We start from the raw sequence: 16,341 nt of genomic DNA, 5'->3' as shown, positions 1-16,341 counted from the left end.
TAGTATTGCTGTCTCCTTTTTCTATGCTCTTTTTAATATCTTATTAATTGTCCCCTAGTAATGTGACCCTGACCTTATAGTTCTGATAAATGAATTGTTACTTATTGTGGCTTTTTTCTCTTTTTAGTGCTTGTATAATATATTGCTGTTTAAATGAAGTATTTATGTTTTGAATCAATTGCTGAATGTTCCAGGTACCTAATAAATAAAAAAAGAAAAGAAAAATGATTTTCCCATGCCTCACTTGTTATGGTGCAGCTTATGGGACATAGTAACTGCCCAGTTGCCCTCAGGTCCTTGACAGCTGCCCAAAATATATTCCCCTTTTTAATGGTAGCAGCTCTGGTTAGTGCTGCCCATCGATCTTTTAATATTTCCCCTTTCCTGTTAATGGTCGCTTGCTTATACCTCTGCCTTGCTAATTTTACGTCTGAGATACACCTTGGATTGGTTGACAATGCCTTGCATAGCTGTCTATTGGCCTCAGAGCAATCATGATCAAACCATCTATGTCCGCATTGCACAGGCTTCGATAGTAAAGTTTTAACTGCAAGACAAAGTTTGTTAAAATCATGTACAGCCTCAGGGTCGCGGATCAAGGGCTGATAGGCAGGAATTGATAAGATACATGTTAGCCTTCGCTAATGTCTGAAAGAGTTCGGTGTTAATACCCTGCCAAATCAATCTTCAGTTGTCAGTGGAGGGTGACAGATTCCTGGCACCCTATTCTGTGACAAACGTGGGCCGGGGGGATAGTCTCAACACTGTTTTAATTGACTTTTGATCCCTGTGAATTGTGGCAATGACTTTGGTTTTCAGTAAGTAATCCTCAAAGAGAGGGGAACATATTCTATGGTCGATGCGCAGCCCCTCCATCTGAATGTCGGCTCAGGATGGTTATTGACTGATGTTACGCCCACAATTTCAATAACATTAATGAGTTTATGTGTGTTCAAATGTGCTGCCAGTTCCATTCCCTTGTTTAGTAAAATTCCCATTCGGTACCAAGTGGAAATCATTATTATAAAAATGCATTAAGTAAAAAGAGACCCCCTTTTAAATAATAGTACATGGAAATTGCTGCTTTTAGAGCAAAGGGCCTTAATACTTCTGCCTGCGGTGGTATTTATCCAAATTGATAGGCCCCCAAGGGTCAGCCAAACTTGGGAATGGGAACTACGATATTATGACATTCAAACCCATCAATATATAATTCTTGAGTTGCCCATGTCTCTTGGAACATAACTATATCCTGCTGTCTTACCAATTCTAACCAGTCCGGGTCCCTCAACCTAGACTGGAGGCCTGCCACGTTCCAGCTCAGGATGCTCAAATCTGTGTCAACCGAGACCTTAGCTGGTACTTGTAAATCATAGGTCTCAGTTACATTCGGAGGGAGCACAAGCTCATAGGGAGTGTCTATGAGTTCAAAAGGGGGAGCTAGTCAGTCCTGGGTAACTAGATCAGATAGGGCCGGAAACCTATTTTGTAAGATAGGGGATACACGTTCGTTTGTAGAGGGCCCGAAGATTGGTTTATAAAAATAACCCAGCGGGAGGGAGCAAATGTTAGTGCTGTGGTTAGATGTTGACTCACAGGCTCTCAATAAAGATCGCCCCATGAGTGGCTTATGAAAATTAATCACGATGCAATCTCCATCTATGTTCTTGGGGGACGTACCAACCCACCCGACTCTGCGAACCATAATGATTTTGTTCATATGTGACGGGTGGAACCTCCTATTCTTTGTTAGCCAGTCTACACATTTGTTGCGTAGGTCGACCCAGGACTCCCTCTGATCACTCTTAAGATTGTGTCATTATTAGAGGTCCCTAATCATCAATGTGTCCAAGACAAGGGTATGAAAGCTTATTGTCTTTTACATGAATGAAGCACAGGGACTCTACACAGTCATTCATCAAGTAAAATGTTCCCTGTGCAGCAGCAGCACTTTTGCATGTTCTTACTGATTTCTTTAGCTGTTGACATGTTTCAAAAAGGAAAGATTAGTTAAAAAAGACAATTTATTAAATCACAAATTTGTTAAAAAATGCTTATCTTCTCTTTACATCAGATACAGTAAAATATTGCACAAAATTCTTCATTAACAAAATTCATGTATATTAAAAACTCATTACAGTACACAAGTGGGAAACAAAAGCCAAAGGAATTGATGACTCCAATTAGCATGAGGTAAGTACATTAGTGACACATATAATCCTACTCTGATATTCAATTACATTTTTTCCACCAGAGTCGTTATCACCAGAACTTAAGGTACTTCAACTCAAACACAAAAAGGGCATCGACGCGTTTCGGTGGGTACAATGTTTGGGAGCCAACAGCTTCTTCAGGATACAATAGTTGAATCCCACAAAATATTTAAAATATCTCATACGGGACAACAAACACTTCCTATAAATCTTGATATACTGGTTATATGCCGCTAAGGCGGCTATCTTGCTTTCTGTGGGATGTGGTCCTGACTCAACGTTTTCTTGAGGGCCACTCTAGCTTGAGTCTAGCATCAGTCATAAAAAGACTTTAGACGTTCTTTTAAATAGCGCATGAACTTTCAGGCGCATAGAGCCTACTTTACGTGATATTGGGCTACTTTACAGTCCCTCTGTCACAGCCAGCACCCGTCTAATAATCTTCATACGGGCTCTTCAGTCGGGTACACGTTCCCCTGGGAACGTGTACCCGACTGAAGAGCCCGTAACTAATGTACTTACCTCATACTAATTGGAGTCATCAATTCCTTTGGCTTTTGTTTCCCACTTGTGTACTGTAATGAGTTTTTAATATATATGAATTTTGTTATTGAAGAATTTTGTGCAATATTTTACACTATCTGATGCAAGAGAAGATAAGCATTTTTTAACAAATTTGTGATTTAATAAATTGTCTTTTTTAATTAATCTTTCCTTTTTGCTCTTGTATGAATGAGTTGTATGGTCAGAAAGTGTGTTCTACATATAAAGTTGCACCCAAAAGGGAATTTTTATTTGACAATTTGTCGTCTGGTACCCTACCCTTTTGGGCGTTGGGGTCCCTCTCTTTTGTTAGAGACATGTTTCAAACCTGGACCTAGTTGTGGGTTCTCATCAGTACTGAGAAATGGTAGACAATCAGCTTCAGATACCATGGATTCACACCTTTCCATGAATATGAGATTTGTTACATAGATATGGGCCTCAGCATTTCTAACTGCACGAATATGCATGGATTTATAACTGCTTCACACAGCTTCTGTCAATTTGATATTCATGCACTGGGGTGGCATTGAAAAACCTTTCTTTTGATCAATTCCTTTTAAACTGTAGGTCTCTTTCCCTTTCTGTTCTTCATTTCTCAACAGCTCCATCAGTTTGCTCTGACCTTGCTCCTTCTTACTGCTAGAGTCTATGTCAAAACCTTCTAAAAGCGGTATATTCAGAGTTGAGTCTTAAAATCAGCTTTTACCATTGAGGAGGATTTTAAATTACAAGTCCTTAGACACCAAACATGAGATTCTTATCTGCTCCCAAACAAAAGTCATCACTTATTAAACATAACAAGGTAACAGAACGTTATCCTATGAAAGAGTTACGCCTCACAGTAGTGAAAATCAAATTTGAGAGTTCTTTACTGCCAGGACATGTATAACTTTAAACGTACATATCCAGCTTTTTAAATACATTACACTGTCCCTAATTGCTGTATGGGGCCTTCCTTAGGAGTGTCTTAGATGTATTAAAAGGGAGTTTTAGGCATTGAAAAAGGTTTATTGTGCTAGGTCAAACTGGCAGTTTAAAACTGCATTCAGGCTGCAATTGAAGGCCTGAGGCATGTTTTAAAGGGCTACTTAAGTGGGTGCATGCCCACCAGTAGTATTTAATCAACTAGCCCTGAGCATATGATATATCACTTTACTAGGGGCTTACAAGTAAATTAAATATGCCATTCAGTTGTAAGATAATTTACCATGCTCTAGGGATAAAGTACAAGCACGTTAGCACTGGGTAGCAGTGGTAAAGTGTAGAGCCTCCTAAGGCTAACAAAAACAAATTCCGCAAAACAGGGAGGGTAAATGCAAAATGTTTGGGGACTACAAACCAAGGGTGTCAGGTCTAACAGCAAGATAGAGCAGAGGGGAAACACAACAAAAGTCCAGGAACCCAAAGTTGCATGAACTAATACCAACAGGAAACATGAACCAAGAAAGTTGCACTACAACATTGCTCAGCTATACTGACCCCCAGAAGTGTTGCACTTGTGCTCCTGCTATTCTGATTAGCTTGACTCTCCTTCTGCCATGTTTTCTTTGTATGAGCCTCATCTCTGGAGCTGATTCTTCTAACTCGCAGACCCTCCTTGTTGAATCCTGCTTCAGTTCAGCAGCGTTTTTAGATGCACCACTCCATATAAACACTTTTTATTGTATCCTTGCCTTTGATTATGTACTGCACTCAGTTGACTCTTGTCAAGTTTGCACTATACAAATACCACATTCATACATACATTTAAGGAAGGTGATAAGTGAAAAAGGTCATTCCTCATCCTATTTGGACATTTTCAATTCTGTGTAATGCTTTATGGATTACATATATTCTGTTGTCTTACATCAGTTTGCATTCCTCAGTTTAAATAATATTCTAGTGTTTCCAAAGGCTCTTGCTGTGCATCCATAACATATATATGTACTATGACTTCAGTACCATAATTTGTATTTTAGACCTGCGATGTAAGAGTTTAAAAAGGAAAATGTTACATTTCTTAGATTTAGGTTGAATGGCTCCGGGCTTCCCATGGTTGTCAATTATTTTAAATCTGCCTTCATCTCCTAACGTTATACAGACAAACATTTTACTTAGATTTGCAAAAAATCTTTTAACTAAAATTTGACAGAGACATCTAGCCATATTGCTGGGGAAATGATGCTGAAAGAATGTCTAATACACTTGAACAGATGTTTTCACAAGCATCAATCTTATGTCACCCTAATACTTCAAGTAACTTTCTTGTATAAATAGAGACCTTGAACAAGCAGTGGCACAGATCTGGTACAAGAACTGATGGCCAAAAAGAGAAAAGGTAGCAGACAAAAACATCCTGTCTTTTATCTATTTCATGTTTTTTCAGAGTACATGAAAAACTACTCAGTATTTGAAGGAAAACTCCTATCCATGGAGATGACTTCTAGTGAATAGAGACATTTGAAAAATTGAACTGATCAACAACATTTGCAGTGTTTGAGAAATTGTCTATGGAGGAATGAACACCAAACTGTGTGGCTATTTTTCCTTGCACAACATTATTTTGCTATTACCTATATTCCTGGTTCAAAGAATATGTTGGAATGTGCTCAGTTGAGCCATTACTCTGCATAATCACTTACTTATGAGAAGCCTGTAGTTCCCACTCAACTATTTTTGTGTCCAGAATAAGTTCCTTCAATCTATGCCTGTTAGATACCTACAGCCATCACCAGTGGTTCTTGAACATTGGCATATGATTTCTACTGATTGCATAAGGAGCTTCAGTCTTCATAAGAATACACTCGAATAATGGTTACAGGAGATATCTTTTCAAAGATGTACAGTTTTTCTCTGCTAAGTTACTAATAGCTAAAGAAATGGCACAATGTTTTTGATTGCTATCTTGATTTCTTGTCTCATATACAGTGTAATACATTGACTCTTCACTTCATATAATCTCTGTATCCCCACAGTTACAATATTATTTACCATGATTTTATGTGTACTATAGTTCACTAATATCAGTAAGCTTGAGATTGAGCATTTCTTTGTAGGGTACATTATACAAACTCATCCAGAAATCCATCATTTTAAAGGAAAAACAACAACTTATTAAATAAACAATATATAACCTTCAAAATTAAAGTTCACTTGGTAGTGCATAGAGGCTCTTCGTTATGATCAATTGTAAGCAGCATGTTCTCCTTACAGTATGTTGAGTGTCTAACTTATGTGATCTGAGGACGAGATATCTGAGTGTGAGATACTTGAGTTAATCACTTCTTTTCCAAATTTACAGAGTGTCTCTGGTGCATTGTTTGGGCGTATCAATCAGAGGGATTTCACATAATCTTTCTTAGTTTGTTCAAACAATGAACTAATTCATCATAAGCAGCAACTATAGGGTATGCCCTCAACCACGTTCACTCTCCCATGTGCAGTGATGTACTTTCTGCCTCTGCCCATTGTATAAATGACTTGAACCATCTAGTCATTGTAGGGTCCATTGTAGATTCCAAGTCATATTGATTATGGCCAACAACTGTGTCAGATCCACAAATATAGATCCTTCTCTTTCTTCTTTGAGGCAGTCTAAAGTATCTAATATGCAGCTTACCGGTGAACAAAAATTCAAATAATTCACTGCCAATCTTTTAGTGTCTGTTACTCCGCTTCATAACTTAGCTACCATAGGTTAGCCCTAAACATAGTTAAAATCTTATTGCCACTGACCACATCTTGGGCAAGACTCAGTTGTAATCTCAAGTAATTTCCTGACCATGTTGGGTGTCATGTTCTCTCCATGCAATATGTCATATTGAATATATCTGAATTTTGGATTTCGGGGGACTCTGAGGCATTGGAACATTTTCTCCAATTCCTTTCTGTGGATCCTTCTTCCTGAGTTGTCTCGCATTTATCTCTAAAGCTGGACCAGGGAAGCACTGGATTTATTATGTATGGCTCTGTCGAACCAGGTTATGTAGGCACACACTGTCTACATGTGTTCCTGTAGGATCCATTTAGGATGTGCCCAATAAGGTCCATATTGTCCCCAGAACAGCAATTTGTAGAAACTGACCCCCTGGTAACCTCATCTCCTTTTATAAAGTCTCAAAAGAAATCAGTGTTCGGTTTTTGATCAAATATCCCAATGTGGGAAATTCTGCATGTTTGAATATCAGATGATCACTACAAGAGTGGGGGCCTCGACCTTCCTGGAGACCTCCCAGTTGAAAATTAGGAGTATTTGGTGTTTTCTGTTGCATTCTGCTAAGAGCTCAGATTTGTTATTTTAGAGCAACACAAACCAACCTAGGAGGACTCTGCTGTATTGTTGTGTTTGAAGAACATGTAACCAAAACACTTTACCTGCCACTAATGGGCCCCTATTTTCATAACATAGCAGCCCATGAGCAACCTGGCCGCCACTGAGCTTGTACTGATAAATAACATCCTTAACATCCTGGACACCCAGGCCGCCCTTCAGGATTTTCAGTTTTCTCAGTGCAACTCCACTCTGCTCTAATCCCACATAGATCCCCGAATAGTGTATTAGGCTCTTTAAACATCCTGGGAAGCATTAATTACAGGAGGTCACCTTGTGCTTCCGAGCAGACGCCAGTGCTTGGTCTCCTACAATTCCCGTGGGCCAGCATTGCTCGGCTTCCTGGCACATACCGACTCCGCTTGGCCCACTGCAGTAGCTACAAGAGCCAGGAAGCAAGGCTTAAGCTTGGGGGCCACAGCCAGCCCAGCCAAATTAGCCAGCCAGCGGGAACCTGCGACCGGCAGCCCAGCATTTAGTGCCTGGCTGGCTGACAATAGTAGACTGGGCCTATGCCTGCTCCCACAAGTCAATTCAGAAAAGGGGGTGGTGATGGACAGAGCATCTGAATTAAGCAGAACACTCATACCCAGTCAAAAGATCAGGGCTTGATCCATCACCGTTTTTTAGCTCACTGCACCATCCCAGTTCAGAACCTGGCTACATGCAAATTAGTCTGTCCCTGCCCAGTGCATCATGGGAACAGGGCAGACCAAACTACCAAGCCAATTCTTTACTGGAAAGGAAACAAGCTTCCGGGGACCGGTTTCTGGCATTACAGCCGTCTTCGGCCCGGCTTGCTTGAATCCTGATGGTGCAGTGAGCAAGGGACTCGCATCTGAGCATACCCTTCCACGCTTGTGGTGGCCAAAACGATTCAGAAAAGGGGGTGGTGATGGACAGAGCATCTGAATTAAGCAGAACACTCATACCCAATCAAAAGATCAGGGCTTGATCCATCACCGTTTTTTAGCTCACTGCACCATCCCAGTTCAGAACCTGGCTACATGCAAATTAGTCTGTCCCTGGCCCAGTGCATCATGGGAACAGGGCAGACCAAACTACCAAGCCAATTCTTTACTGGAAAGGAAACAAGCTTCCGGGGACCGGTTTCTGGCATTACAGCCGTCTTCGGCCGGCTTGCTTGAATCCTGATGGTGCAGTGAGCAAGGGACTCACATCTGAGCATACCCTCCCACGCTTGTGGTGGCCAAAACGATTCAGAAAAGGGGGTGGTGATGGACAGAGCATCTGAATTAAGCAGAACACTCATACCCAGTCAAAAGATCAGGGCTTGATCCATCACCGTTTTTTAGCTCACTGCACCATCCCAGTTCAGAACCTGGCTACATGCAAATTAGTCTGTCCCTGGCCCAGTGCATCATGGGAACAGGGCAGACCAAACTACCAAGCCAATTCTTTACTGGAAAGGAAACAAGCTTCCGGGGACCGGTTTCTGGCATTACAGCCGTCTTCGGCCCGGCTTGCTTGAATCCTGATGGTGCAGTGAGCAAGGGACTCACATCTGAGCATACCCTTCCACGCTTGTGGTGGCCAAAACGATTCAGAAAAGGGGGTGGTGATGGACAGAGCATCTGAATTAAGCAGAACACTCATACCCAGTCAAAAGATCAGGGCTTGATCCATCACCGTTTTTTAGCTCACTGCACCATCCCAGTTCAGAACCTGGCTACATGCAAATTAGTCTGTCCCTGGCCCAGTGCATCATGGGAACAGGGCAGACCAAACTACCAAGCCAATTCTTTACTGGAAAGGAAACAAGCTTCCACAAGTCAGCCAGGCACTAAAGGCCACTGAAGGGAGGCTGCAGTCAGAGCTAGTGGAGTAAGAAGTCATTTGAGGTCTGGAGGCCAGCCGGCAGACGGGGGCTGCTGTCTTCATCCAGCCCATCAAAACCCATACACTCCAAACTCCCTGATTATTGGCAACTCTCCTTGTCTATCGCAGCATATTGGAGTTCTGGTGGTTTACTGATGCCTCAGGGACTGCCCTTGCTGCTGTTGCTGCTGCGACTATGTGCAGGTTCCGTGAGGGATGCGAGGTCAGTGAGAGGCTATGCATGAAGGGCTGAAGATCTCTGAGTAAAGAGTGAAAGCCGGCGGGGTGTGCTACAGCTCAGTGCTCAGTCTGGGTCAGAGGTTAGAGGGTGCCACCAAGACAGGCAGGCAGACAGCAAAGCTAAAGGGAATCAAGTGTTCTAGTGTGGTGGCCAGTTGGGCTACCGCTGGTAGAGGGTCAAGAGTTGTGCGTGGCAGAGGTGGCAACTCTATGCTGTGGTGCCATTTGCTGCCCCGCTACTCCCTGCTTGCTGCTGCTGTTCCCTGCTGCTATTTCTCATTAGCCTTCTGCAACAGACCCCCAGTGGCCCCATTAACAACCCCATTTAAGGTTCAAGTCTTGGAGAAAAAGTGCCCTAGCGGAAGCAGTGCGGAAGCAGTGAGTGCTGGTCAAGAAGTGCTAATCAATAGGCACCGAGCGAGCAACATTACCGGAATACTATCCCCAACATCTGGAAACGGCTACATAGGAGCATCTTATAACTGATCAACTTTGGGACCCAGGTAATATTGCAGTCATCTAATCGTCTACAAGCGGCTAGCCCATCATAGGCAAACACTTACAACTGCTTAATTAACATTGACTGCATAGTGGGAGGTAAAAATTGAGACAACAGCAACACATCAAAACGGAGGCACACTAAAACAGGCACAGGCTAAATTAACCAACATGAGATCTTGGAGAGACAGCTAACAGGCCTCATCAAAAAAGAAGAAAAGCAAAACAACCCCCTTTTGGATGCCAAACCGGCGTACCTCATTTGACTACATCTCGATCCCCAAGCAATGCCCCTCACAGTTCCTCCAATAATAATCTAACGCTACGTAGGCCAGACACTTAAGTCATAAAATGTGATTTCACCTATCTTGGAACACAAGAATTAGAAGAATTGGTAGCCTCCTGTACCCCTGATCTATCTCTGGAGAAAAACATCAAGACGCCTAAAACCGACACCAACAAGGACAGACAAAATGGGACGGATAATATATGGACATCATTACTGAACACCATGCCAATGTCAGTCAACATGATGCAATATCAGACTGATGAAATGGACATTCAACTATCACTATCACTACTCAGTTCACTAGCTATCTATGTTTCAAATATCGAAGTCAAATTGGCACACTTAAAGAATTTGATTAGACAGGCCCAAACAGAGAAACAGCTTACACAAACAAGCTGCACCTGTGTTGCCATTGTAGAGAAACTGTCAACATTACCATCTGCAATAAGGGACCTTCTGTCTCACATAATGAAAGCTACTAAAACTTCAATGGAAGCTTCCCAGGCTGCATCCCTCCTGACATTGGATCAAGCAGTCAAACAAATGGGCACAGAGATTCAAGAGAGCAGACTCAACAAGGAAAACGGCCAAACCCAAGATGAGAACTCAAAGTAGGATGTGAGAAGTAATGTTTAAGAGCACCAAGGAGGTCACTACAGATCAAAAAGAACAACACCCGGCTAATTGCTCCAAAGCAATGACAAGAGAAGAAAGGGCAGGAAAAGGATGACGCACATAATGGCGTACTTTCAGTCCAGCACCACTATCTCAATATCTAGCTGGCCAGCGCAGGGGGCAACCAGAGTCATTTCAATAGACACACAAAGTGAACCCAACCACCTCTCAGGGCAGTGTGACAACTGAAGAAGGAGTAATGCTTAGGGGAGGAGAAACATTGCAGTAACTAACTACCTTAGTCACTAGAGTCAGGGACTCTCAATAGGATCAAGACTTAACTCCTGGAAGTGGTTCAGAATCTTTATCACTTAAACAGATAGTTTCACTGAACCTCCCAGAACCTGGGGAGAACACACAACAAATGAATGCCTCCAGAAGGCTGTACACACAGCCAGAAACATCTACTATCCTGTTTTTACCAGAGTATAAGACCAAAGGCCGGGCTGATACTCTAAACAGGGGGATCATCTTACGACTGCTAACACCTTGAGAGTCTAAAATCATGCAACCTGAAATCCATTGAATTTGTGGAACATAGTAACCATCTAAGAAATAAGAGAAAAAAGTGATCTAGGCATTACCTGGAATGGCCAAGAGGGTCTGGATGAGCAAAAACAATTAAATACCTGGGAAATTAAGCTGATGCCTTATAAAAAACTGGGATACATGGAGCCTTTGCTAGCTAGGCACAAAAATCACCCAGGATCCTGCAATGAGCATGCCCATGGACATACCCCGTATTACGGGGTTGCCTAGACTGCATCTCCGATGCACAAGGAGAAAATAGTTCACCGGGAGCTATTCCAACTCTGACCGGAACTTCAGCACTACAAGACTGGGGTTGGTAGCACAATAAACACTCGGAGCAGTAACCCCTGACGCCAACTGTCAAAAACATCATACTCTTCTGCTCTAGGAGCATAAATGGTCTAGGACATAAAACATCAAACCCTCAGCTGTTGCAATATTTTCAATCCTTTGACCTTGTCCTCTCAAGAAGTTTAGTTAGAACAACCATTTAATTTACCAGGCTTCAAGTTCCATCATCTTCCAGCCACTAAAAGTACCAAATATGGCTACCTCAAAGGAGGACTTGCAATATATACCTCTATAGCAAGTATCAATTCGGTCAAGGAGCTGGAATCTAAATTAGCAGAGACAAATCCAATACAAGCTCTCAGAGTGACAGTCAAAAGCAGCAATAAAGACATGCAGTTGGTGTTAATAACCATATATTTTCATGCATGAGACAAGGCCAAGGGTGACAACTTGCTGGGAGGAGAGTTAAACAGATAACTGATGGATGGGCAAACACCAAACTTCAAAATAACTGGTGATTTCAACCTACACATGTTGGGTACAACAACTGATAATAAAATTCTGGGAAACCAACCGCTTGGATTGCATATACCGCCACAGGATTAAAACAATTGGAAAAGGCAAACTAAGCTAGCTAGGAAACTACTAGGGGTCCTTGAACTTATTTGCATTTCTGCACTTAATGACCGGTTCCCGGGAAACCACTGCCCAGCTGTTACTTACCACACTGCGGTAACTAGCACAACATTACATTATACTTTTGTAACCCTTACTCTGGTCTGCAAAATTGCAGACTTCCATTTGGGGGCAAAGGACAACAGCGATCATCTTCCGTCTTTGCAAGTTATAATACCAATCCAGCCAGTGGAGTGGCATAGATCCATACACACAGTAAATAACAAAAGGATCAAAAGTAAAACTCATCGCCCAGAAAATCTGCTGGCCTCCGCAAAGATGCTTCTGCAAAATAATCAAATTACAGGGTTGATTGCCATAGCTGGCTGGGAAAGATTCACAAAAGCATTAGGGGAAGCTCATTCAATAATAGAAAAGTCATAACCAAGGACAACAGGAGAACTTCATCATGGGAGGTCCTCTAACATGCAGAACGTTCAAATCAGGCTCCTTATGCAGGCAACAAACAAAACATTACAGAATCCTCACCAACAGAGCCTGGAATCAATATCCAAAGGGAGCTAAGGCAATTAAAAGCAACTCAGAGTACTATTAATCAAACTGGTTGCACTCCCTTCCCCTACTCACTAGGCACCCACTGGGCCCTACGTGAGTAACACTTCCTCAGTTTTTTCAACTTGTATGGTTCACACGTTGATATTTGGTATTCATTGATCACCAGGTACACCTTATATCCCTTTCTCTATGTTTACTGCTGATCTCACTTGTCTTTCTCTTTCCTAGCTAAGTGCCTGTCACATTGTTTCATTTCAGATGTCTCTTATCTTAAGGTCATGGTGAGACCCCCAACCCTTTACGGGGTCGAAAAGTCGTAGACTAATGTTATAACAAATAATTTCTGGCTTCTTTGAATTTTTGCAGGTGGCCTGTAGTGCCCATATTGTTTAACTGTAAATGGTTGTTGATGTAAGTTAAGAAGCCCAATACATATTGTATTATGCCACATTTTCTTTTCCGTTCTTTTTCACATGGGGCACCGAACACTATCTATTTCTTAGTGCAGATATTGCTTGCATGAAACAAGAATTGGACTGCTTATTTATTGTTTGTGTATAACAATTTCTCCTTTTGACATCTGTTTTGCTGATCTGAATTTGCGATTTGCAGTTACGTATCATTTATACTGAACAATGTTCAAAAGAACCATTGTTTCTTTAATACATTGTAAGATTCCTGACCACAGCTGAAAAATACTAAATACTACGGATACACCTGAAAGGCACAGTAGGCCACAGCGGGAGGCCCTGGAGGAGGCCGAGGATGCAGTTTATTAACAGGCGATAACGTTCCAAGGGCACTACAGCACTTTAAGCACTTACTAATCACCTGCCCCTCTGGCAATAAGCTACTTCCGCACTTTAATTAAAAGGGAACTGCGACTAGTATGTCAGGAGTCATCTAAGAGGTTATCTATTTAATGTTCTTTTTATTGCTCATTGAATCACACTTCTTGGTTATTTTTAAATAAGCATACAGGTCTTAGAGCATATTATGTGTTCCTATCTCTGGCAAACGGAGTTCATATTTTAACACTGTCGCCCATTTATGCATTTCGATTCCTGTTCCCCAATCACTGGGGACCGCTATGAACCTGCTGACAAGTATATAAGCTGCTAGCCTCCTATAATGTCAGTCTGTTTGACTACTAATCTATATTTTATTATTGCCTTGTTGCACATTGATTGCGCCTTCTTAATCATCAAGGAATGCCATGAACCTAATGATAAGTCTTAAAGCTGATAGCCTCCTAAAGTCTGTCTTATTATCTATCTATTTAATGCCGGTTTTATTGCTCATTGAATCATAGTCATAGGGCCAGATGTACTAAGAAATTGTTTTGTGATTCTCTAGTTGCGAATCCTTGCAATTTAGAATTACCTACCTAATGAATATTAATGAGGTAGTTTGCAATTTGCAACCCATTAGGAATCGCAAAAATTACAGGCACGGTGGCCTGTATGGGATTTCTTTTAAATAAAGCAATTTTTTTTAAAGCAGCCCATTTTTCCTAAAGGAAGACTTGATATGTTACTAAAAAAATAAAAAGTTTTCTTTTCATTTTTAAGAACAGGCAGTGGTCCATGGGACTGCTCTTAACAAACGTTTTTGTATACATTCACCAGGGACCCCTTCCCATTTGCTAGTGGATTACCACCAATTCGAAGTTGGTGGTAACTGCAAATGTTTTGCAACAACATTCCCGGATGCACAACATTCCTACATAACAGATTCTCGCAGCGATGTGATGCGGTCCGCAAGCTAGCGGTGCGACGATCTCACCCAGTGACAACAGGCTCTGCGACGATACTCGCAGTGATGGTAATCTTCCCGCATCGGACTGGTGCATCCCGCAAACAAAGGATGCGACAACTCTGGTAGCGGCAACAGGCGCTGCGACGATCTCGGCCTTCGTAGTGGCAGGAATTTCCTCGCACTGACGGGGATGCGCTCCGCAAACGAGCGATTCGTTAAGACTTGCAGACAGTCTTTAAAATCTTGGATTCCAGCTTCCCAACACAGGTACAACTTACAGAGGTACCACAACTGGCCCAAGCACTCTAGGAAGGACAGAACTCTCTCAGTAGAGTTCAGGGAAGCTGGGGGTAAAGCCTTTTTGTTCCTGGGACTTCTTAACAGGGAGCCAGCTACTCTCAGGCCCTTGGAGATTCCTTCAAGCAAGGGGACACAGCACAAAGCAAAGCCCTTCCCCTCTCCTTGGCAGCAAAGCAACAGCAGGTCAGTCCAGCAGAGCAACAGCAGGACAGTTTTCCTTCTTCAGTTTCAGCTTTCTCCTTGGCAGAGGTTCCTTCTTGATTCCAGGATGGTCTAATTTTCTGTAGTTTGGGGTCCTATACTGATACCCCTAAAAGTCTTTGTTCCCTTTGTGCAGGAGGGCTCTGAGCCCGGTCAAAACCAGTTTGGGGTGTTTCTTGAGCACTTTGTTTTCCTGGCCTCTCCTTTCCATTCAGAGAGAGCGGCAGGGTTGTCAGCCTCCTAGCAGGAGGTGGAGCCAGCATTGTGGAAGGCAGGCACAGCCCTATTCAGGCCTAGGTGCTATCCCCGCCCACCACTCAAGATGCAGATGCAGTCATTCAGCCTAGGGCTGACCCAGCCAGCCTCCTGGGGGCTCCCCAGCCCCTGTCACTCTCAAACCAGACAGTCAATTCACAAACAGGCCAAGGCACACAGAAAGGTCAGACAAGAGAACAGCAACATTCTAAAAGTGCTGTTCTCAAAAACAGGATTTCAAAACCACCTTTCCTAAAAGGTGTGTTATTAAATTCTGAGTTCAGGGATAGCAGACTTTTATGTCCTACCTTGCTCCTATGGGAAGATATGCTGGTAGCCACTGTAGCCAGCATTCCCCATGATAGCCTATGGGCAAGGTAGCCTTAGAATAGTGAAAAACGAAAAGGGCTGTCATTCACTACCAGAGCATGTCACCTGCACTAGTACATGCTCTACCTTTCACATACACTGCACTCTGCCCAAGGGGGTACCTTGGGCCTTCCATAGGGGTGACTAATGTGCACAGAAAGGGAAGGTTTAGGGCTGATCAGTGGGGACACTGACCAGGAGGACATGGCAGTTCATAGACTGCACACAGGCACTGCGGTGGCAGGCCTGAGACACCATTTTAGGGTTACTCATGTGGGTGGCACAATCAGTGCTGCAGGCCCACTTGTAGTAGTTGTATCACCAGCCCTGGCACACTCAGTGTACTTTACTGGGGACTTCTTGGTGAGACAAATATGCCCATCATGGATAACCAATCGCAATCACAATTTACACAGGGAGCACTTGCACTTTGACACTGATCAGCAGTGGCAAATTGCCCAAAGCATCTAAACCAGCAAAAACGAAATCCAGCACAGCATCGAAAATACAGGAGGCAGAGGTAAAAAAGACAGGGGAAACCACGCCAAAGATGCAAAGTCTAACACCTTCCAAAGAAGGTCTTACTGTGTATTGAATTATATTTTACAGTGCTATGCAAGAAGACATAATGTGTTTTAGCATTTGTACAAATGGAGATGGAATTCACGTTTTCAACATTGTTAGCCATTAAATGCTGGTTTTATCACCTATTGAACTATCCCTTACTTTCTTAACTACACACAACTTTATTGAAAGTAATGTCACAATTTAAACATTGGCATTTAGGGTATAATGGGATTCATGTTTTAAGTACTGATACCTACTTTGCGCATTTT

Source organism: Lissotriton helveticus, chromosome 2_1 (assembly GCF_964261635.1).
Source record: "Lissotriton helveticus chromosome 2_1, aLisHel1.1, whole genome shotgun sequence".
NCBI lineage: Eukaryota > Metazoa > Chordata > Amphibia > Caudata > Salamandridae > Lissotriton > Lissotriton helveticus.
This window is presented reverse-complemented; position numbering follows the sequence as displayed.